This window comes from Hyla sarda, unplaced genomic scaffold (assembly GCF_029499605.1).
Source record: "Hyla sarda isolate aHylSar1 unplaced genomic scaffold, aHylSar1.hap1 scaffold_285, whole genome shotgun sequence".
NCBI lineage: Eukaryota > Metazoa > Chordata > Amphibia > Anura > Hylidae > Hyla > Hyla sarda.
The window spans coordinates 228,132-251,993 of NW_026609556.1; the positions used below are offsets into that span (position 1 = coordinate 228,132).

The 23,862-nt window shown below is 45.9% G+C and overlaps 10 non-coding genes across 10 annotated transcripts; all 10 read left to right on the plus strand.

Moving 5' to 3' along the window:
• The first annotated feature begins 1,440 nt into the window (after nt 1-1,440).
• Nucleotides 1,441-1,631, plus strand: LOC130326551 (U2 spliceosomal RNA). Its single transcript, XR_008871140.1, has one exon. It is a non-coding gene; the product is annotated as a U2 spliceosomal RNA (small nuclear RNA).
• Nucleotides 1,632-3,702: 2,071 nt separating this feature from the next.
• Nucleotides 3,703-3,893, plus strand: LOC130326493 (U2 spliceosomal RNA). Its single transcript, XR_008871086.1, has one exon. It is a non-coding gene; the product is annotated as a U2 spliceosomal RNA (small nuclear RNA).
• Nucleotides 3,894-5,980: 2,087 nt separating this feature from the next.
• On the plus strand, nt 5,981-6,171 carry LOC130326494 (U2 spliceosomal RNA). The gene has a single exon (XR_008871087.1). It is a non-coding gene; the product is annotated as a U2 spliceosomal RNA (small nuclear RNA).
• A 2,025-nt stretch (nt 6,172-8,196) lies between these two features.
• Nucleotides 8,197-8,387, plus strand: LOC130326495 (U2 spliceosomal RNA). The gene has a single exon (XR_008871088.1). It is a non-coding gene; the product is annotated as a U2 spliceosomal RNA (small nuclear RNA).
• Nucleotides 8,388-10,488: 2,101 nt separating this feature from the next.
• On the plus strand, nt 10,489-10,679 carry LOC130326497 (U2 spliceosomal RNA). The gene has a single exon (XR_008871090.1). It is a non-coding gene; the product is annotated as a U2 spliceosomal RNA (small nuclear RNA).
• Nucleotides 10,680-12,781: 2,102 nt separating this feature from the next.
• On the plus strand, nt 12,782-12,972 carry LOC130326498 (U2 spliceosomal RNA). Its single transcript, XR_008871091.1, has one exon. It is a non-coding gene; the product is annotated as a U2 spliceosomal RNA (small nuclear RNA).
• A 2,092-nt stretch (nt 12,973-15,064) lies between these two features.
• Nucleotides 15,065-15,255, plus strand: LOC130326499 (U2 spliceosomal RNA). The gene has a single exon (XR_008871092.1). It is a non-coding gene; the product is annotated as a U2 spliceosomal RNA (small nuclear RNA).
• A 2,087-nt stretch (nt 15,256-17,342) lies between these two features.
• LOC130326501 (U2 spliceosomal RNA) lies at nt 17,343-17,533 on the plus strand. Its single transcript, XR_008871093.1, has one exon. It is a non-coding gene; the product is annotated as a U2 spliceosomal RNA (small nuclear RNA).
• Nucleotides 17,534-19,625: 2,092 nt separating this feature from the next.
• LOC130326502 (U2 spliceosomal RNA) lies at nt 19,626-19,816 on the plus strand. The gene has a single exon (XR_008871094.1). It is a non-coding gene; the product is annotated as a U2 spliceosomal RNA (small nuclear RNA).
• Nucleotides 19,817-21,902: 2,086 nt separating this feature from the next.
• Nucleotides 21,903-22,093, plus strand: LOC130326503 (U2 spliceosomal RNA). The gene has a single exon (XR_008871095.1). It is a non-coding gene; the product is annotated as a U2 spliceosomal RNA (small nuclear RNA).
• The last annotated feature ends 1,769 nt before the right edge of the window (nt 22,094-23,862 follow it).

The following is a 23,862-nucleotide window of genomic DNA, read 5'->3' on the forward strand; positions in this document are numbered from 1 at the left end:
ATGCTATTGTGCACCTACCTGATGCATCAGAAGGTGCGAGGCCCTTGCTAAATTCTGTGCACAGACTTTGAGATCTATACTTTAGACTGTATCTAAACCTGCTCCAACATGGACTGACATTCTGGCCTACTTTCAGCCGATGCGACTTGTCTGTCGCTGAACAGTCGCTTTTTATGTATTCAGCACCTATGTATAATGTTGTAAAAATGCTCTAGAAGCTAAAGTCGCAGAAATGTCACACATATTTGGCCTGCAACTTTCTGTGCGACAAATTCAGACAGGAAAAATCAGTATAAATCCTTAGAAAATTATCCCCCAGTGTCTCCATCTGCTGGCGGTATTGAATAAGCATTGCTGCACTGATGGGGTATGCATTAGACGAAAAAAAAGAAGAAAAAGAAGAATAATACGCCCAGAAAAGAGGCGAAAAGGAGAAAAACGTAAAAAAACGTGAAAAAAAAGTAAGAGGAAGAGAAGGGAAAAAAAGGTGGAAATGGGTTTAAAAGTGATTTCGGCGGAGAAATATATATATATATATATATATATATATATATATATATATATACGCGCACACACACACATATATATATAAACGTATTCTCCGTTGAGATATTGCAGCCGCTGCTGTGTCCAGGCCCAGGAGCCTTAGCACTGTGCTGTGATGTCACTCAATACCACTGACATCACTAGGTGTAAACAACATCTCTCCTTTGCTGTGTATGTGACTATGGAGCTGTTTGGTGATGTCGTCTATTATGGCCTTCATAGAAGCAACAGGAGATTGTTGCATCCATCTAGAACCCTCAGAACTACAGTGCTATGATGTCACTCACTTCCACAGGCCTTGCAGAGTGTAAACAACAACAACCCAGCTTTGTTGTGTATGTAACCATAGGGATTTGTGATGTCACCTAGAACCTTCACAGCAGCGACAGCTTTATGAGGAGCATCAGCACTGCTCTGCCTGAGCAGAACCATCACCGCCATAGGTTGTCAAATAACCCGGATTTAACCCACACAGGTAAGTCCAATGGGGTGCAGGCATGTCCTCTATGCTTACAGCTTCCCGTGGGTGTTGGTTTGATACCGTTTGGGGACAGCCAAGGAGGCATCTGCAGGCAACAAAGGTAGGTGTGTGCTTGTGTGTGTGTTTCCTATGCAGATCCTAAGCCCAGTGTCACATGCAAGTAGGAGGAGTAAGAAGGGTTCCTGGCAAATCCGGGTTATGGATTGCATTTAAAAAGGCCCCGTGGGAGTGCAATGGGCCCCTGTCTTGCTGCTTAGCAATAATGGTATGGGTTTAGGTTCTGCTGTGTGTACTGGTGGTTGACTGCCCCCCAGCCCAGAGTGTGCATGGAAAATTGTCTGGCAGCCTCCCTGACAGCAAGCAGTGATAGTGCCCATGAAGGGCACCTTGTTGGGCCCGCCCCTTTCACGGTTATCGCTTCTCGGCCTTTTGGCTAAGATCAAGTGTAGTATCTGTTCTTATCAGTTTAATATCTGATACGTCCCCTATCTGGGGACCATATATTAAATGGATTTTAGAGAACGGGGGCCGATTTCGAAGCTTGCTTCCGTCGCCCTATGCATTGACCCGATATGGCAGTATCTTCGGGTACAGTGCACCACCCCCTTACAGGGTTAAAAAGAAAGATTCCTACTTTCATTGCTACCTGCTTGCTGGCTAGCCAGCTAGCCAGCCCTGTGGGCCTTGCTGCTGCTGCAGCCAAAAAACAAAAGGTGGTGCTGCTGCTGCTTCTGCTTGTGTCTGGCCGCTGTTGGAGCGTCCAGGCACAGGACTTCTGCTGCTGCTGACTAAATGGCCTCCTTAATTGGATCATTTGAGTAGCCAGCACACCTGTGCAGGTAGGGCATGACATGATAGGCAGCTGCCTTGATAGCGGGTGGGTGCTGAATGTTCCTAATTGACAAAATAAGATTAATGCTTATGAAGAAATATAAAATCTCATCCCTTCCCCAATATCGCGCCACACCCCTACCCCTTAATTCCCTGGTTGAACTTGATGGACATATGTCTTTTTTCGACCGTACTAACTATGTAACTATGTAACATAACATGGGGGGGGGGGGGGGTCTCCTGGCTGTTCACACAGGTGTGTCATTGCTGTACATTGACCATGCATTGCTTCTGTGGTATTGCAAAGGCAAAGACAAATGCTTCCAGCCATCCATTGCACTAATGGATTGGTCATCAGCTGGCTGTCTATGTCCCGCATCAATATAGACCAAAGTACAGAGGGTTAGGCTATGCTATTGTGCACCTACCTGATGCATCAGAAGGTGCGAGGCCCTTGATAAATTCTGTGCACAGACTTTGAGATCTATACTTTAGACTGTATCTAAACCTGCTCCAACATGGACTGACATTCTGGCCTACTTTCAGCCGATGCGACTTGTCTGTCGCTGAACAGTCGCTTTTTATGTATTCAGCACCTATGTATAATGTTGTAAAAATGCTCTAGAAGCTAAAGTCGCAGAAATGTCACACATATTTGGCCTGCAACTTTCTGTGCGACAAATTCAGACAGGAAAAATCAGTATAAATCCTTAGAAAATTATCCCCCAGTGTCTCCATCTGCTGGCGGTATTGAATAAGCATTGCTGCACTGATGGGGTATGCATTAGACGAAAAAAAAGAAGAAAAAGAAGAATAATACGCCCAGAAAAGAGGCGAAAAGGAGAAAAACGTAAAAAAACGTGAAAAAAAAGTAAGAGGAAGAGAAGGGAAAAAAAGGTGGAAATGGGTTTAAAAGTGATTTCGGCGGAGAAATATATATATATATATATAAATATATATATATATATATACGCGCACACACACACATATATATAAACGTATTCTCCGTTGAGATATTGCAGCCGCTGCTGTGTCCAGGCCCAGGAGCCTTAGCACTGTGCTGTGATGTCACTCAATACCACTGACATCACTAGGTGTAAACAACATCTCTCCTTTGCTGTGTATGTGACTATGGAGCTGTTTGGTGATGTCGTCTATTATGGCCTTCATAGAAGCAACAGGAGATTGTTGCATCCATCTAGAACCCTCAGAACTACAGTGCTATGATGTCACTCACTTCCACAGGCCTTGCAGAGTGTAAACAACAACAACCCAGCTTTGTTGTGTATGTAACCATAGGGATTTGTGATGTCACCTAGAACCTTCACAGCAGCGACAGCTTTATGAGGAGCATCAGCACTGCTCTGCCTGAGCAGAACCATCACCGCCATAGGTTGTCAAATAACCCGGATTTAACCCACACAGGTAAGTCCAATGGGGTGCAGGCATGTCCTCTATGCTTACAGCTTCCCGTGGGTGTTGGTTTGATACCGTTTGGGGACAGCCAAGGAGGCATCTGCAGGCAACAAAGGTAGGTGTGTGCTTGTGTGTGTGTTTCCTATGCAGATCCTAAGCCCAGTGTCACATGCAAGTAGGAGGAGTAAGAAGGGTTCCTGGCAAATCCGGGTTATGGATTGCATTTAAAAAGGCCCCGTGGGAGTGCAATGGGCCCCTGTCTTGCTGCTTAGCAATAATGGTATGGGTTTAGGTTCTGCTGTGTGTACTGGTGGTTGACTGCCCCCCAGCCCAGAGTGTGCATGGAAAATTGTCTGGCAGCCTCCCTGACAGCAAGCAGTGATAGTGCCCATGAAGGGCACCTTGTTGGGCCCGCCCCTTTCACGGTTATCGCTTCTCGGCCTTTTGGCTAAGATCAAGTGTAGTATCTGTTCTTATCAGTTTAATATCTGATACGTCCCCTATCTGGGGACCATATATTAAATGGATTTTTGAGAACGGGGGCCGATTTCGAAGCTTGCTTCCGTCGCCCTATGCATTGACCCGATATGGCAGTATCTTCGGGTACAGTGCACCACCCCCTTACAGGGTTAAAAAGAAAGATTCCTACTTTCATTGCTACCTGCTTGCTGGCTAGCCAGCTAGCCAGCCCTATGGGCCTTGCTGCTGCTGCAGCCAAAAAACAAAAGGTGGTGCTGCTGCTGCTTCTGCTGCTTCTGCTTCTGCTTGTGTCTGGCCGCTGTTGGAGCGTCCAGGCACAGGACTTCTGCTGCTGCTGACTAAATGGCCTCCTTAATTGGATCATTTGAGTAGCCAGCACACCTGTGCAGGTAGGGCATGACATGATAGGCAGCTGCCTTGATAGCGGGTGGGTGCTGAATGTTCCTAATTGACAAAATAAGATTAATGCTTATGAAGAAATATAAAATCTCATCCCTTCCCCAATATCGCGCCACACCCCTACCCCTTAATTCCCTGGTTGAACTTGATGGACATATGTCTTTTTTCGACCGTACTAACTATGTAACTATGTAACATAACATGGGGGGGGGGGGGGGGGGGGTCTCCTGGCTGTTCACACAGGTGTGTCATTGCTGTACATTGACCATGCATTGCTTCTGTGGTATTGCAAAGGCAAAGACAAATGCTTCCAGCCATCCATTGCACTAATGGATTGGTCATCAGCTGGCTGTCTATGTCCCGCATCAATATAGACCAAAGTACAGAGGGTTAGGCTATGCTATTGTGCACCTACCTGATGCATCAGAAGGTGCGAGGCCCTTGCTAAATTCTGTGCACAGACTTTGAGATCTATACTTTAGACTGTATCTAAACCTGCTCCAACATGGACTGACATTCTGGCCTACTTTCAGCCGATGCGACTTGTCTGTCGCTGAACAGTCGCTTTTTATGTATTCAGCACCTATGTATAATGTTGTAAAAATGCTCTAGAAGCTAAAGTCGCAGAAATGTCACACATATTTGGCCTGCAACTTTCTGTGCGACAAATTCAGACAGGAAAAATCAGTATAAATCCTTAGAAAATTATCCCCCAGTGTCTCCATCTGCTGGCGGTATTGAATAAGCATTGCTGCACTGATGGGGTATGCATTAGACGAAAAAAAAGAAGAAAAAGAAGAATAATACGCCCAGAAAAGAGGCGAAAAGGAGAAAAACGTAAAAAAACGTGAAAAAAAAGTAAGAGGAAGAGAAGGGAAAAAAAGGTGGAAATGGGTTTAAAAGTGATTTCGGCGGAGAAATATATATATATATATATATATATATATATATATACGCGCACACACACACATATATATAAACGTATTCTCCGTTGAGATATTGCAGCCGCTGCTGTGTCCAGGCCCAGGAGCCTTAGCACTGTGCTGTGATGTCACTCAATACCACTGACATCACTAGGTGTAAACAACATCTCTCCTTTGCTGTGTATGTGACTATGGAGCTGTTTGGTGATGTCGTCTATTATGGCCTTCATAGAAGCAACAGGAGATTGTTGCATCCATCTAGAACCCTCAGAACTACAGTGCTATGATGTCACTCACTTCCACAGGCCTTGCAGAGTGTAAACAACAACAACCCAGCTTTGTTGTGTATGTAACCATAGGGATTTGTGATGTCACCTAGAACCTTCACAGCAGCGACAGCTTTATGAGGAGCATCAGCACTGCTCTGCCTGAGCAGAACCATCACCGCCATAGGTTGTCAAATAACCCGGATTTAACCCACACAGGTAAGTCCAATGGGTTGCAGGCATGTCCTCTATGCTTACAGCTTCCCGTGGGTGTTGGTTTGATACCGTTTGGGGACAGCCAAGGAGGCATCTGCAGGCAACAAAGGTAGGTGTGTGCTTGTGTGTGTGTTTCCTATGCAGATCCTAAGCCCAGTGTCACATGCAAGTAGGAGGAGTAAGAAGGGTTCCTGGCAAATCCGGGTTATGGATTGCATTTAAAAAGGCCCCATGGGAGTGCAATGGGCCCCTGTCTTGCTGCTTAGCAATAATGGTATGGGTTTAGGTTCTGCTGTGTGTACTGGTGGTTGACTGCCCCCCAGCCCAGAGTGTGCATGGAAAATTGTCTGGCAGCCTCCCTGACAGCAAGCAGTGATAGTGCCCATGAAGGGCACCTTGTTGGGCCCGCCCCTTTCACGGTTATCGCTTCTCGGCCTTTTGGCTAAGATCAAGTGTAGTATCTGTTCTTATCAGTTTAATATCTGATACGTCCCCTATCTGGGGACCATATATTAAATGGATTTTTGAGAACGGGGGCCGATTTCGAAGCTTGCTTCCGTCGCCCTATGCATTGACCCGATATGGCAGTATCTTCGGGTACAGTGCACCACCCCCTTACAGGGTTAAAAAGAAAGATTCCTACTTTCATTGCTACCTGCTTGCTGGCTAGCCAGCTAGCCAGCCCTGTGGGCCTTGCTGCTGCTGCAGCCAAAAAACAAAAGGTGGTGCTGCTGCTGCTTCTGCTGCTTCTGCTTCTGCTTGTGTCTGGCCGCTGTTGGAGCGTCCAGGCACAGGACTTCTGCTGCTGCTGACTAAATGGCCTCCTTAATTGGATCATTTGAGTAGCCAGCACACCTGTGCAGGTAGGGCATGACATGATAGGCAGCTGCCTTGATAGCGGGTGGGTGCTGAATGTTCCTAATTGACAAAATAAGATTAATGCTTATGAAGAAATATAAAATCTCATCCCTTCCCCAATATCGCGCCACACCCCTACCCCTTAATTCCCTGGTTGAACTTGATGGACATATGTCTTTTTTCGACCGTACTAACTATGTAACTATGTAACATAACATGGGGGGGGGGGGGGGGGTCTCCTGGCTGTTCACACAGGTGTGTCATTGCTGTACATTGACCATGCATTGCTTCTGTGGTATTGCAAAGGCAAAGACAAATGCTTCCAGCCATCCATTGCACTAATGGATTGGTCATCAGCTGGCTGTCTATGTCCCGCATCAATATAGACCAAAGTACAGAGGGTTAGGCTATGCTATTGTGCACCTACCTGATGCATCAGAAGGTGCGAGGCCCTTGCTAAATTCTGTGCACAGACTTTGAGATCTATACTTTAGACTGTATCTAAACCTGCTCCAACATGGACTGACATTCTGGCCTACTTTCAGCCGATGCGACTTGTCTGTCGCTGAACAGTCGCTTTTTATGTATTCAGCACCTATGTATAATGTTGTAAAAATGCTCTAGAAGCTAAAGTCGCAGAAATGTCACACATATTTGGCCTGCAACTTTCTGTGCGACAAATTCAGACAGGAAAAATCAGTATAAATCCTTAGAAAATTATCCCCCAGTGTCTCCATCTGCTGGCGGTATTGAATAAGCATTGCTGCACTGATGGGGTATGCATTAGACGAAAAAAAAGAAGAAAAAGAAGAATAATACGCCCCGAAAAGAGGCGAAAAGGAGAAAAACGTAAAAAAACGTGAAAAAAAAGTAAGAGGAAGAGAAGGGAAAAAAAGGTGGAAATGGGTTTAAAAGTGATTTCGGCGGAGAAATATATATATATATATATATATATATATATATATATATATATATACGCGCACACACACACATATATATAAACGTATTCTCCGTTGAGATATTGCAGCCGCTGCTGTGTCCAGGCCCAGGAGCCTTAGCACTGTGCTGTGATGTCACTCAATACCACTGACATCACTAGGTGTAAACAACATCTCTCCTTTGCTGTGTATGTGACTATGGAGCTGTTTGGTGATGTCGTCTATTATGGCCTTCATAGAAGCAACAGGAGATTGTTGCATCCATCTAGAACCCTCAGAACTACAGTGCTATGATGTCACTCACTTCCACAGGCCTTGCAGAGTGTAAACAACAACAACCCAGCTTTGTTGTGTATGTAACCATAGGGATTTGTGATGTCACCTAGAACCTTCACAGCAGCGACAGCTTTATGAGGAGCATCAGCACTGCTCTGCCTGAGCAGAACCATCACCGCCATAGGTTGTCAAATAACCCGGATTTAACCCACACAGGTAAGTCCAATGGGGTGCAGGCATGTCCTCTATGCTTACAGGTGTGTGCTTGTGTGTGTGTTTCCTATGCAGATCCTAAGCCCAGTGTCACATGCAAGTAGGAGGAGTAAGAAGGGTTCCTGGCAAATCCGGGTTATGGATTGCATTTAAAAAGGCCCCGTGGGAGTGCAATGGGCCCCTGTCTTGCTGCTTAGCAATAATGGTATGGGTTTAGGTTCTGCTGTGTGTACTGGTGGTTGACTGCCCCCCAGCCCAGAGTGTGCATGGAAAATTGTCTGGCAGCCTCCCTGACAGCAAGCAGTGATAGTGCCCATGAAGGGCACCTTGTTGGGCCCGCCCCTTTCACGGTTATCGCTTCTCGGCCTTTTGGCTAAGATCAAGTGTAGTATCTGTTCTTATCAGTTTAATATCTGATACGTCCCCTATCTGGGGACCATATATTAAATGGATTTTTGAGAACGGGGGCCGATTTCGAAGCTTGCTTCCGTCGCCCTATGCATTGACCCGATATGGCAGTATCTTCGGGTACAGTGCACCACCCCCTTACAGGGTTAAAAAGAAAGATTCCTACTTTCATTGCTACCTGCTTGCTGGCTAGCCAGCTAGCCAGCCCTGTGGGCCTTGCTGCTGCTGCAGCCAAAAAACAAAAGGTGGTGCTGCTGCTGCTTCTGCTGCTTCTGCTTCTGCTTGTGTCTGGCCGCTGTTGGAGCGTCCAGGCACAGGACTTCTGCTGCTGCTGACTAAATGGCCTCCTTAATTGGATCATTTGAGTAGCCAGCACACCTGTGCAGGTAGGGCATGACATGATAGGCAGCTGCCTTGATAGCGGGTGGGTGCTGAATGTTCCTAATTGACAAAATAAGATTAATGCTTATGAAGAAATATAAAATCTCATCCCTTCCCCAATATCGCGCCACACCCCTACCCCTTAATTCCCTGGTTGAACTTGATGGACATATGTCTTTTTTCGACCGTACTAACTATGTAACTATGTAACATAACATGGGGGGGGGGGGGGGGGGGGTCTCCTGGCTGTTCACACAGGTGTGTCATTGCTGTACATTGACCATGCATTGCTTCTGTGGTATTGCAAAGGCAAAGACAAATGCTTCCAGCCATCCATTGCACTAATGGATTGGTCATCAGCTGGCTGTCTATGTCCCGCATCAATATAGACCAAAGTACAGAGGGTTAGGCTATGCTATTGTGCACCTACCTGATGCATCAGAAGGTGCGAGGCCCTTGCTAAATTCTGTGCACAGACTTTGAGATCTATACTTTAGACTGTATCTAAACCTGCTCCAACATGGACTGACATTCTGGCCTACTTTCAGCCGATGCGACTTGTCTGTCGCTGAACAGTCGCTTTTTATGTATTCAGCACCTATGTATAATGTTGTAAAAATGCTCTAGAAGCTAAAGTCGCAGAAATGTCACACATATTTGGCCTGCAACTTTCTGTGCGACAAATTCAGACAGGAAAAATCAGTATAAATCCTTAGAAAATTATCCCCCAGTGTCTCCATCTGCTGGCGGTATTGAATAAGCATTGCTGCACTGATGGGGTATGCATTAGACGAAAAAAAAGAAGAAAAAGAAGAATAATACGCCCAGAAAAGAGGCGAAAAGGAGAAAAACGTAAAAAAACGTGAAAAAAAAGTAAGAGGAAGAGAAGGGAAAAAAAGGTGGAAATGGGTTTAAAAGCGATTTCGGCGGAGAAATATATATATATATATATATATATATATAAATATATATATATATATATACGCGCACACACACACATATATATAAACGTATTCTCCGTTGAGATATTGCAGCCGCTGCTGTGTCCAGGCCCAGGAGCCTTAGCACTGTGCTGTGATGTCACTCAATACCACTGACATCACTAGGTGTAAACAACATCTCTCCTTTGCTGTGTATGTGACTATGGAGCTGTTTGGTGATGTCGTCTATTATGGCCTTCATAGAAGCAACAGGAGATTGTTGCATCCATCTAGAACCCTCAGAACTACAGTGCTATGATGTCACTCACTTCCACAGGCCTTGCAGAGTGTAAACAACAACAACCCAGCTTTGTTGTGTATGTAACCATAGGGATTTGTGATGTCACCTAGAACCTTCACAGCAGCGACAGCTTTATGAGGAGCATCAGCACTGCTCTGCCTGAGCAGAACCATCACCGCCATAGGTTGTCAAATAACCCGGATTTAACCCACACAGGTAAGTCCAATGGGGTGCAGGCATGTCCTCTATGCTTACAGCTTCCCGTGGGTGTTGGTTTGATACCGTTTGGGGACAGCCAAGGAGGCATCTGCAGGCAACAAAGGTAGGTGTGTGCTTGTGTGTGTGTTTCCTATGCAGATCCTAAGCCCAGTGTCACATGCAAGTAGGAGGAGTAAGAAGGGTTCCTGGCAAATCCGGGTTATGGATTGCATTTAAAAAGGCCCCGTGGGAGTGCAATGGGCCCCTGTCTTGCTGCTTAGCAATAATGGTATGGGTTTAGGTTCTGCTGTGTGTACTGGTGGTTGACTGCCCCCCAGCCCAGAGTGTGCATGGAAAATTGTCTGGCAGCCTCCCTGACAGCAAGCAGTGATAGTGCCCATGAAGGGCACCTTGTTGGGCCCGCCCCTTTCACGGTTATCGCTTCTCGGCCTTTTGGCTAAGATCAAGTGTAGTATCTGTTCTTATCAGTTTAATATCTGATACGTCCCCTATCTGGGGACCATATATTAAATGGATTTTTGAGAACGGGGGCCGATTTCGAAGCTTGCTTCCGTCGCCCTATGCATTGACCCGATATGGCAGTATCTTCGGGTACAGTGCACCACCCCCTTACAGGGTTAAAAAGAAAGATTCCTACTTTCATTGCTACCTGCTTGCTGGCTAGCCAGCTAGCCAGCCCTGTGGGCCTTGCTGCTGCTGCAGCCAAAAAACAAAAGGTGGTGCTGCTGCTGCTTCTGCTGCTTCTGCTTCTGCTTGTGTCTGGCCGCTGTTGGAGCGTCCAGGCACAGGACTTCTGCTGCTGCTGACTAAATGGCCTCCTTAATTGGATCATTTGAGTAGCCAGCACACCTGTGCAGGTAGGGCATGACATGATAGGCAGCTGCCTTGATAGCGGGTGGGTGCTGAATGTTCCTAATTGACAAAATAAGATTAATGCTTATGAAGAAATATAAAATCTCATCCCTTCCCCAATATCGCGCCACACCCCTACCCCTTAATTCCCTGGTTGAACTTGATGGACATATGTCTTTTTTCGACCGTACTAACTATGTAACTATGTAACATAACATGGGGGGGGGGGGGGGGTCTCCTGGCTGTTCACACAGGTGTGTCATTGCTGTACATTGACCATGCATTGCTTCTGTGGTATTGCAAAGGCAAAGACAAATGCTTCCAGCCATCCATTGCACTAATGGATTGGTCATCAGCTGGCTGTCTATGTCCCGCATCAATATAGACCAAAGTACAGAGGGTTAGGCTATGCTATTGTGCACCTACCTGATGCATCAGAAGGTGCGAGGCCCTTGCTAAATTCTGTGCACAGACTTTGAGATCTATACTTTAGACTGTATCTAAACCTGCTCCAACATGGACTGACATTCTGGCCTACTTTCAGCCGATGCGACTTGTCTGTCGCTGAACAGTCGCTTTTTATGTATTCAGCACCTATGTATAATGTTGTAAAAATGCTCTAGAAGCTAAAGTCGCAGAAATGTCACACATATTTGGCCTGCAACTTTCTGTGCGACAAATTCAGACAGGAAAAATCAGTATAAATCCTTAGAAAATTATCCCCCAGTGTCTCCATCTGCTGGCGGTATTGAATAAGCATTGCTGCACTGATGGGGTATGCATTAGACGAAAAAAAAGAAGAAAAAGAAGAATAATACGCCCAGAAAAGAGGCGAAAAGGAGAAAAACGTAAAAAAACGTGAAAAAAAGTAAGAGGAAGAGAAGGGAAAAAAAGGTGGAAATGGGTTTAAAAGTGATTTCGGCGGAGAAATATATATATATATATATATATATATATATATATATATATATATATATATATATACGCGCACACACACACATATATATAAACGTATTCTCCGTTGAGATATTGCAGCCGCTGCTGTGTCCAGGCCCAGGAGCCTTAGCACTGTGCTGTGATGTCACTCAATACCACTGACATCACTAGGTGTAAACAACATCTCTCCTTTGCTGTGTATGTGACTATGGAGCTGTTTGGTGATGTCGTCTATTATGGCCTTCATAGAAGCAACAGGAGATTGTTGCATCCATCTAGAACCCTCAGAACTACAGTGCTATGATGTCACTCACTTCCACAGGCCTTGCAGAGTGTAAACAACAACAACCCAGCTTTGTTGTGTATGTAACCATAGGGATTTGTGATGTCACCTAGAACCTTCACAGCAGCGACAGCTTTATGAGGAGCATCAGCACTGCTCTGCCTGAGCAGAACCATCACCGCCATAGGTTGTCAAATAACCCGGATTTAACCCACACAGGTAAGTCCAATGGGGTGCAGGCATGTCCTCTATGCTTACAGCTTCCCGTGGGTGTTGGTTTGATACCGTTTGGGGACAGCCAAGGAGGCATCTGCAGGCAACAAAGGTAGGTGTGTGCTTGTGTGTGTGTTTCCTATGCAGATCCTAAGCCCAGTGTCACATGCAAGTAGGAGGAGTAAGAAGGGTTCCTGGCAAATCCGGGTTATGGATTGCATTTAAAAAGGCCCCGTGGGAGTGCAATGGGCCCCTGTCTTGCTGCTTAGCAATAATGGTATGGGTTTAGGTTCTGCTGTGTGTACTGGTGGTTGACTGCCCCCCAGCCCAGAGTGTGCATGGAAAATTGTCTGGCAGCCTCCCTGACAGCAAGCAGTGATAGTGCCCATGAAGGGCACCTTGTTGGGCCCGCCCCTTTCACGGTTATCGCTTCTCGGCCTTTTGGCTAAGATCAAGTGTAGTATCTGTTCTTATCAGTTTAATATCTGATACGTCCCCTATCTGGGGACCATATATTAAATGGATTTTTGAGAACGGGGGCCGATTTCGAAGCTTGCTTCCGTCGCCCTATGCATTGACCCGATATGGCAGTATCTTCGGGTACAGTGCACCACCCCCTTACAGGGTTAAAAAGAAAGATTCCTACTTTCATTGCTACCTGCTTGCTGGCTAGCCAGCTAGCCAGCCCTGTGGGCCTTGCTGCTGCTGCAGCCAAAAAACAAAAGGTGGTGCTGCTGCTGCTTCTGCTGCTTCTGCTTCTGCTTGTGTCTGGCCGCTGTTGGAGCGTCCAGGCACAGGACTTCTGCTGCTGCTGACTAAATGGCCTCCTTAATTGGATCATTTGAGTAGCCAGCACACCTGTGCAGGTAGGGCATGACATGATAGGCAGCTGCCTTGATAGCGGGTGGGTGCTGAATGTTCCTAATTGACAAAATAAGATTAATGCTTATGAAGAAATATGAAATCTCATCCCTTCCCCAATATCGCGCCACACCCCTACCCCTTAATTCCCTGGTTGAACTTGATGGACATATGTCTTTTTTCGACCGTACTAACTATGTAACTATGTAACATAACATGGGGGGGGGGGGGGGGGTCTCCTGGCTGTTCACACAGGTGTGTCATTGCTGTACATTGACCATGCATTGCTTCTGTGGTATTGCAAAGGCAAAGACAAATGCTTCCAGCCATCCATTGCACTAATGGATTGGTCATCAGCTGGCTGTCTATGTCCCGCATCAATATAGACCAAAGTACAGAGGGTTAGGCTATGCTATTGTGCACCTACCTGATGCATCAGAAGGTGCGAGGCCCTTGCTAAATTCTGTGCACAGACTTTGAGATCTATACTTTAGACTGTATCTAAACCTGCTCCAACATGGACTGACATTCTGGCCTACTTTCAGCCGATGCGACTTGTCTGTCGCTGAACAGTCGCTTTTTATGTATTCAGCACCTATGTATAATGTTGTAAAAATGCTCTAGAAGCTAAAGTCGCAGAAATGTCACACATATTTGGCCTGCAACTTTCTGTGCGACAAATTCAGACAGGAAAAATCAGTATAAATCCTTAGAAAATTATCCCCCAGTGTCTCCATCTGCTGGCGGTATTGAATAAGCATTGCTGCACTGATGGGGTATGCATTAGACGAAAAAAAAGAAGAAAAAGAAGAATAATACGCCCAGAAAAGAGGCGAAAAGGAGAAAAACGTAAAAAAACGTGAAAAAAAAGTAAGAGGAAGAGAAGGGAAAAAAAGGTGGAAATGGGTTTAAAAGTGATTTCGGCGGAGAAATATATATATATATATATATATATATATATATATATATATATACGCGCACACACACACATATATATAAACGTATTCTCCGTTGAGATATTGCAGCCGCTGCTGTGTCCAGGCCCAGGAGCCTTAGCACTGTGCTGTGATGTCACTCAATACCACTGACATCACTAGGTGTAAACAACATCTCTCCTTTGCTGTGTATGTGACTATGGAGCTGTTTGGTGATGTCGTCTATTATGGCCTTCATAGAAGCAACAGGAGATTGTTGCATCCATCTAGAACCCTCAGAACTACAGTGCTATGATGTCACTCACTTCCACAGGCCTTGCAGAGTGTAAACAACAACAACCCAGCTTTGTTGTGTATGTAACCATAGGGATTTGTGATGTCACCTAGAACCTTCACAGCAGCGACAGCTTTATGAGGAGCATCAGCACTGCTCTGCCTGAGCAGAACCATCACCGCCATAGGTTGTCAAATAACCCGGATTTAACCCACACAGGTAAGTCCAATGGGGTGCAGGCATGTCCTCTATGCTTACAGCTTCCCGTGGGTGTTGGTTTGATACCGTTTGGGGACAGCCAAGGAGGCATCTGCAGGCAACAAAGGTAGGTGTGTGCTTGTGTGTGTGTTTCCTATGCAGATCCTAAGCCCAGTGTCACATGCAAGTAGGAGGAGTAAGAAGGGTTCCTGGCAAATCCGGGTTATGGATTGCATTTAAAAAGGCCCCGTGGGAGTGCAATGGGCCCCTGTCTTGCTGCTTAGCAATAATGGTATGGGTTTAGGTTCTGCTGTGTGTACTGGTGGTTGACTGCCCCCCAGCCCAGAGTGTGCATGGAAAATTGTCTGGCAGCCTCCCTGACAGCAAGCAGTGATAGTGCCCATGAAGGGCACCTTGTTGGGCCCGCCCCTTTCACGGTTATCGCTTCTCGGCCTTTTGGCTAAGATCAAGTGTAGTATCTGTTCTTATCAGTTTAATATCTGATACGTCCCCTATCTGGGGACCATATATTAAATGGATTTTTGAGAACGGGGGCCGATTTCGAAGCTTGCTTCCGTCGCCCTATGCATTGACCCGATATGGCAGTATCTTCGGGTACAGTGCACCACCCCCTTACAGGGTTAAAAAGAAAGATTCCTACTTTCATTGCTACCTGCTTGCTGGCTAGCCAGCTAGCCAGCCCTGTGGGCCTTGCTGCTGCTGCAGCCAAAAAACAAAAGGTGGTGCTGCTGCTGCTTCTGCTGCTTCTGCTTCTGCTTGTGTCTGGCCGCTGTTGGAGCGTCCAGGCACAGGACTTCTGCTGCTGCTGACTAAATGGCCTCCTTAATTGGATCATTTGAGTAGCCAGCACACCTGTGCAGGTAGGGCATGACATGATAGGCAGCTGCCTTGATAGCGGGTGGGTGCTGAATGTTCCTAATTGACAAAATAAGATTAATGCTTATGAAGAAATATAAAATCTCATCCCTTCCCCAATATCGCGCCACACCCCTACCCCTTAATTCCCTGGTTGAACTTGATGGACATATGTCTTTTTTCGACCGTACTAACTATGTAACTATGTAACATAACATGGGGGGGGGGGGTCTCCTGGCTGTTCACACAGGTGTGTCATTGCTGTACATTGACCATGCATTGCTTCTGTGGTATTGCAAAGGCAAAGACAAATGCTTCCAGCCATCCATTGCACTAATGGATTGGTCATCAGCTGGCTGTCTATGTCCCGCATCAATATAGACCAAAGTACAGAGGGTTAGGCTATGCTATTGTGCACCTACCTGATGCATCAGAAGGTGCGAGGCCCTTGCTAAATTCTGTGCACAGACTTTGAGATCTATACTTTAGACTGTATCTAAACCTGCTCCAACATGGACTGACATTCTGGCCTACTTTCAGCCGATGCGACTTGTCTGTCGCTGAACAGTCGCTTTTTATGTATTCAGCACCTATGTATAATGTTGTAAAAATGCTCTAGAAGCTAAAGTCGCAGAAATGTCACACATATTTGGCCTGCAACTTTCTGTGCGACAAATTCTGACAGGAAAAATCAGTATAAATCCTTAGAAAATTATCCCCCAGTGTCTCCATCTGCTGGCGGTATTGAATAAGCATTGCTGCACTGATGGGGTATGCATTAGACGAAAAAAAAGAAGAAAAAGAAGAATAATACGCCCAGAAAAGAGGCGAAAAGGAGAAAAACGTAAAAAAACGTGAAAAAAAAGTAAGAGGAAGAGAAGGGAAAAAAAGGTGGAAATGGGTTTAAAAGTGATTTCGGCGGAGAAATATATATATATATATATAAATATATATATATATATATATATACGCGCACACACACACATATATATAAACGTATTCTCCGTTGAGATATTGCAGCCGCTGCTGTGTCCAGGCCCAGGAGCCTTAGCACTGTGCTGTGATGTCACTCAATACCACTGACATCACTAGGTGTAAACAACATCTCTCCTTTGCTGTGTATGTGACTATGGAGCTGTTTGGTGATGTCGTCTATTATGGCCTTCATAGAAGCAACAGGAGATTGTTGCATCCATCTAGAACCCTCAGAACTACAGTGCTATGATGTCACTCACTTCCACAGGCCTTGCAGAGTGTAAACAACAACAACCCAGCTTTGTTGTGTATGTAACCATAGGGATTTGTGATGTCACCTAGAACCTTCACAGCAGCGACAGCTTTATGAGGAGCATCAGCACTGCTCTGCCTGAGCAGAACCATCACCGCCATAGGTTGTCAAATAACCCGGATTTAACCCACACAGGTAAGTCCAATGGGGTGCAGGCATGTCCTCTATGCTTACAGCTTCCCGTGGGTGTTGGTTTGATACCGTTTGGGGACAGCCAAGGAGGCATCTGCAGGCAACAAAGGTAGGTGTGTGCTTGTGTGTGTGTTTCCTATGCAGATCCTAAGCCCAGTGTCACATGCAAGTAGGAGGAGTAAGAAGGGTTCCTGGCAAATCCGGGTTATGGATTGCATTTAAAAAGGCCCCGTGGGAGTGCAATGGGCCCCTGTCTTGCTGCTTAGCAATAATGGTATGGGTTTAGGTTCTGCTGTGTGTACTGGTGGTTGACTGCCCCCCAGCCCAGAGTGTGCATGGAAAATTGTCTGGCAGCCTCCCTGACAGCAAGCAGTGATAGTGCCCATGAAGGGCACCTTGTTGGGCCCGCCCCTTTCACGGTTATCGCTTCTCGGCCTTTTGGCTAAGATCAAGTGTAGTATCTGTTCTTATCAGTTTAATATCTGATACGTCCCCTATCTGGGGACCATATATTAAATGGATTTTTGAGAACGGGGGCCGATTTCGAAGCTTGCTTCCGTCGCCCTATGCATTGACCCGATATGGCAGTATCTTCGGGTACAGTGCACCACCCCCTTACAGGGTTAAAAAGAAAGATTCCTACTTTCATTGCTACCTGCTTGCTGGCTAGCCAGCTAGCCAGCCCTGTGGGCCTTGCTGCTGCTGCAGCCAAAAAACAAAAGGTGGTGCTGCTGCTGCTTCTGCTGCTTCTGCTTCTGCTTGTGTCTGGCCGCTGTTGGAGCGTCCAGGCACAGGACTTCTGCTGCTGCTGACTAAATGGCCTCCTTAATTGGATCATTTGAGTAGCCAGCACACCTGTGCAGGTAGGGCATGACATGATAGGCAGCTGCCTTGATAGCGGGTGGGTGCTGAATGTTCCTAATTGACAAAATAAGATTAATGCTTATGAAGAAATATAAAATCTCATCCCTTCCCCAATATCGCGCCACACCCCTACCCCTTAATTCCCTGGTTGAACTTGATGGACATATGTCTTTTTTCGACCGTACTAACTATGTAACTATGTAACATAACATGGGGGGGGGGGGGGGGGTCTCCTGGCTGTTCACACAGGTGTGTCATTGCTGTACATTGACCATGCATTGCTTCTGTGGTATTGCAAAGGCAAAGACAAATGCTTCCAGCCATCCATTGCACTAATGGATTGGTCATCAGCTGGCTGTCTATGTCCCGCATCAATATAGACCAAAGTACAGAGGGTTAGGCTATGCTATTGTGCACCTACCTGATGCATCAGAAGGTGCGAGGCCCTTGCTAAATTCTGTGCACAGACTTTGAGATCTATACTTTAGACTGTATCTAAACCTGCTCCAACATGGACTGACATTCTGGCCTACTTTCAGCCGATGCGACTTGTCTGTCGCTGAACAGTCGCTTTTTATGTATTCAGCACCTATGTATAATGTTGTAAAAATGCTCTAGAAGCTAAAGTCGCAGAAATGTCACACATATTTGGCCTGCAACTTTCTGTGCGACAAATTCAGACAGGAAAAATCAGTATAAATCCTTAGAAAATTATCCCCCAGTGTCTCCATCTGCTGGCGGTATTGAATAAGCATTGCTGCACTGATGGGGTATGCATTAGACGAAAAAAAAGAAGAAAAAGAAGAATAATACGCCCAGAAAAGAGGCGAAAAGGAGAAAAACGTAAAAAAACGTGAAAAAAAAGTAAGAGGAAGAGAAGGGAAAAAAAGGTGGAAATGGGTTTAAAAGTGATTTCGGCGGAGAAATATATATATATATATATATATAAATATATATATATATATATACGCGCACACACACACATATATATAAACGTATTCTCCGTTGAGATATTGCAGCCGCTGCTGTGTCCAGGCCCAGGAGCCTTAGCACTGTGCTGTGATGTCACTCAATACCACTGACATCACTAGGTGTAAACAACATCTCTCCTTTGCTGTGTATGTGACTATGGAGCTGTTTGGTGATGTCGTCTATTATGGCCTTCATAGAAGCAACAGGAGATTGTTGCATCCATCTAGAACCCTCAGAACTACAGTGCTATGATGTCACTCACTTCCACAGGCCTTGCAGAGTGTAAACAACAACAACCCAGCTTTGTTGTGTATGTAACCATAGGGATTTGTGATGTCACCTAGAACCTTCACAGCAGCGACAGCTTTATGAGGAGCATCAGCACTGCTCTGCCTGAGCAGAACCATCACCGCCATAGGTTGTCAAATAACCCGGATTTAACCCACACAGGTAAGTCCAATGGGGTGCAGGCATGTCCTCTATGCTTACAGCTTCCCGTGGGTGTTGGTTTGATACCGTTTGGGGACAGCCAAGGAGGCATCTGCAGGCAACAAAGGTAGGTGTGTGCTTGTGTGTGTGTTTCCTATGCAGATCCTAAGCCCAGTGTCACATGCAAGTAGGAGGAGTAAGAAGGGTTCCTGGCAAATCCGGGTTATGGATTGCATTTAAAAAGGCCCCGTGGGAGTGCAATGGGCCCCTGTCTTGCTGCTTAGCAATAATGGTATGGGTTTAGGTTCTGCTGTGTGTACTGGTGGTTGACTGCCCCCCAGCCCAGAGTGTGCATGGAAAATTGTCTGGCAGCCTCCCTGACAGCAAGCAGTGATAGTGCCCATGAAGGGCACCTTGTTGGGCCCGCCCCTTTCACGGTTATCGCTTCTCGGCCTTTTGGCTAAGATCAAGTGTAGTATCTGTTCTTATCAGTTTAATATCTGATACGTCCCCTATCTGGGGACCATATATTAAATGGATTTTTGAGAACGGGGGCCGATTTCGAAGCTTGCTTCCGTCGCCCTATGCATTGACCCGATATGGCAGTATCTTCGGGTACAGTGCACCACCCCCTTACAGGGTTAAAAAGAAAGATTCCTACTTTCATTGCTACCTGCTTGCTGGCTAGCCAGCTAGCCAGCCCTGTGGGCCTTGCTGCTGCTGCAGCCAAAAAACAAAAGGTGGTGCTGCTGCTGCTTCTGCTGCTTCTGCTTCTGCTTGTGTCTGGCCGCTGTTGGAGCGTCCAGGCACAGGACTTCTGCTGCTGCTGACTAAATGGCCTCCTTAATTGGATCATTTGAGTAGCCAGCACACCTGTGCAGGTAGGGCATGACATGATAGGCAGCTGCCTTGATAGCGGGTGGGTGCTGAATGTTCCTAATTGACAAAATAAGATTAATGCTTATGAAGAAATATAAAATCTCATCCCTTCCCCAATATCGCGCCACACCCCTACCCCTTAATTCCCTGGTTGAACTTGATGGACATATGTCTTTTTTCGACCGTACTAACTATGTAACTATGTAACATAACATGGGGGGGGGGGGGGGTCTCCTGGCTGTTCACACAGGTGTGTCATTGCTGTACATTGACCATGCATTGCTTCTGTGGTATTGCAAAGGCAAAGACAAATGCTTCCAGCCATCCATTGCACTAATGGATTGGTCATCAGCTGGCTGTCTATGTCCCGCATCAATATAGACCAAAGTACAGAGGGTTAGGCTATGCTATTGTGCACCTACCTGATGCATCAGAAGGTGCGAGGCCCTTGCTAAATTCTGTGCACAGACTTTGAGATCTATACTTTAGACTGTATCTAAACCTGCTCCAACATGGACTGACATTCTGGCCTACTTTCAGCCGATGCGACTTGTCTGTCGCTGAACAGTCGCTTTTTATGTATTCAGCACCTATGTATAATGTTGTAAAAATGCTCTAGAAGCTAAAGTCGCAGAAATGTCACACATATTTGGCCTGCAACTTTCTGTGCGACAAATTCAGACAGGAAAAATCAGTATAAATCCTTAGAAAATTATCCCCCAGTGTCTCCATCTGCTGGCGGTATTGAATAAGCATTGCTGCACTGATGGGGTATGCATTAGACGAAAAAAAAGAAGAAAAAGAAGAATAATACGCCCAGAAAAGAGGCGAAAAGGAGAAAAACGTAAAAAAACGTGAAAAAAAAGTAAGAGGAAGAGAAGGGAAAAAAAGGTGGAAATGGGTTTAAAAGTGATTTCGGCGGAGAAATATATATATATATATAAATATATATATATATATATATACGCGCACACACACACATATATATAAACGTATTCTCCGTTGAGATATTGCAGCCGCTGCTGTGTCCAGGCCCAGGAGCCTTAGCACTGTGCTGTGATGTCACTCAATACCACTGACATCACTAGGTGTAAACAACATCTCTCCTTTGCTGTGTATGTGACTATGGAGCTGTTTGGTGATGTCGTCTATTATGGCCTTCATAGAAGCAACAGGAGATTGTTGCATCCATCTAGAACCCTCAGAACTACAGTGCTATGATGTCACTCACTTCCACAGGCCTTGCAGAGTGTAAACAACAACAACCCAGCTTTGTTGTGTATGTAACCATAGGGATTTGTGATGTCACCTAGAACCTTCACAGCAGCGACAGCTTTATGAGGAGCATCAGCACTGCTCTGCCTGAGCAGAACCATCACCGCCATAGGTTGTCAAATAACCCGGATTTAACCCACACAGGTAAGTCCAATGGGGTGCAGGCATGTCCTCTATGCTTACAGCTTCCCGTGGGTGTTGGTTTGATACCGTTTGGGGACAGCCAAGGAGGCATCTGCAGGCAACAAAGGTAGGTGTGTGCTTGTGTGTGTGTTTCCTATGCAGATCCTAAGCCCAGTGTCACATGCAAGTAGGAGGAGTAAGAAGGGTTCCTGGCAAATCCGGGTTATGGATTGCATTTAAAAAGGCCCCGTGGGAGTGCAATGGGCCCCTGTCTTGCTGCTTAGCAATAATGGTATGGGTTTAGGTTCTGCTGTGTGTACTGGTGGTTGACTGCCCCCCAGCCCAGAGTGTGCATGGAAAATTGTCTGGCAGCCTCCCTGACAGCAAGCAGTGATAGTGCCCATGAAGGGCACCTTGTTGGGCCCGCCCCTTTCACGGTTATCGCTTCTCGGCCTTTTGGCTAAGATCAAGTGTAGTATCTGTTCTTATCAGTTTAATATCTGATACGTCCCCTATCTGGGGACCATATATTAAATGGATTTTTGAGAACGGGGGCCGATTTCGAAGCTTGCTTCCGTCGCCCTATGCATTGACCCGATATGGCAGTATCTTCGGGTACAGTGCACCACCCCCTTACAGGGTTAAAAAGAAAGATTCCTACTTTCATTGCTACCTGCTTGCTGGCTAGCCAGCTAGCCAGCCCTGTGGGCCTTGCTGCTGCTGCAGCCAAAAAACAAAAGGTGGTGCTGCTGCTGCTTCTGCTGCTTCTGCTTCTGCTTGTGTCTGGCCGCTGTTGGAGCGTCCAGGCACAGGACTTCTGCTGCTGCTGACTAAATGGCCTCCTTAATTGGATCATTTGAGTAGCCAGCACACCTGTGCAGGTAGGGCATGACATGATAGGCAGCTGCCTTGATAGCGGGTGGGTGCTGAATGTTCCTAATTGACAAAATAAGATTAATGCTTATGAAGAAATATAAAATCTCATCCCTTCCCCAATATCGCGCCACACCCCTACCCCTTAATTCCCTGGTTGAACTTGATGGACATATGTCTTTTTTCGACCGTACTAACTATGTAACTATGTAACATAACATGGGGGGGGGGGGTCTCCTGGCTGTTCACACAGGTGTGTCATTGCTGTACATTGACCATGCATTGCTTCTGTGGTATTGCAAAGGCAAAGACAAATGCTTCCAGCCATCCATTGCACTAATGGATTGGTCATCAGCTGGCTGTCTATGTCCCGCATCAATATAGACCAAAGTACAGAGGGTTAGGCTATGCTATTGTGCACCTACCTGATGCATCAGAAGGTGCGAGGCCCTTGCTAAATTCTGTGCACAGACTTTGAGATCTATGCTTTAGACTGTATCTAAACCTGCTCCAACATGGACTGACATTCTGGCCTACTTTCAGCCGATGCGACTTGTCTGTCGCTGAACAGTCGCTTTTTATGTATTCAGCACCTATGTATAATGTTGTAAAAATGCTCTAGAAGCTAAAGTCGCAGAAATGTCACACATATTTGGCCTGCAACTTTCTGTGCGACAAATTCAGACAGGAAAAATCAGTATAAATCCTTAGAAAATTATCCCCCAGTGTCTCCATCTGCTGGCGGTATTGAATAAGCATTGCTGCACTGATGGGGTATGCATTAGACGAAAAAAAAAGAAGAAAAAGAAGAATAATACGCCCAGAAAAGAGGCGAAAAGGAGAAAAACGTAAAAAAACGTGAAAAAAAAGTAAGAGGAAGAGAAGGGAAAAAAAGGTGGAAATGGGTTTAAAAGTGATTTCGGCGGAGAATATATATATATATATATATATATATATATATATATATATATATATATACGCGCACACACACACATATATATAAACGTATTCTCTGTTGAGATATTGCAGCCGCTGCTGTGTCCAGGCCCAGGAGCCTTAGCACTGTGCTGTGATGTCACTCAATACCACTGACATCACTAGGTGTAAACAACATCTCTCCTTTGCTGTGTATGTGACTATGGAGCTGTTTGGTGATGTCGTCTATTATGGCCTTCATAGAAGCAACAGGAGATTGTTGCATCCATCTAGAACCCTCAGAACTACAGTGCTATGATGTCACTCACTTCCACAGGCCTTGCAGAGTGTAAACAACAACAACCCAGCTTTGTTGTGTATGTAACCATAGGGATTTGTGATGTCACCTAGAACCTTCACAGCAGCGACAGCTTTATGAGGAGCATCAGCACTGCTCTGCCTGAGCAGAACCATCACCGCCATAGGTTGTCAAATAACCCAGATTTAACCCACACAGGTAAGTCCAATGGGGTGCAGGCATGTCCTCTATGCTTACAGCTTCCCGTGGGTGTTGGTTTGATACCGTTTGGGGACAGCCAAGGAGGCATCTGC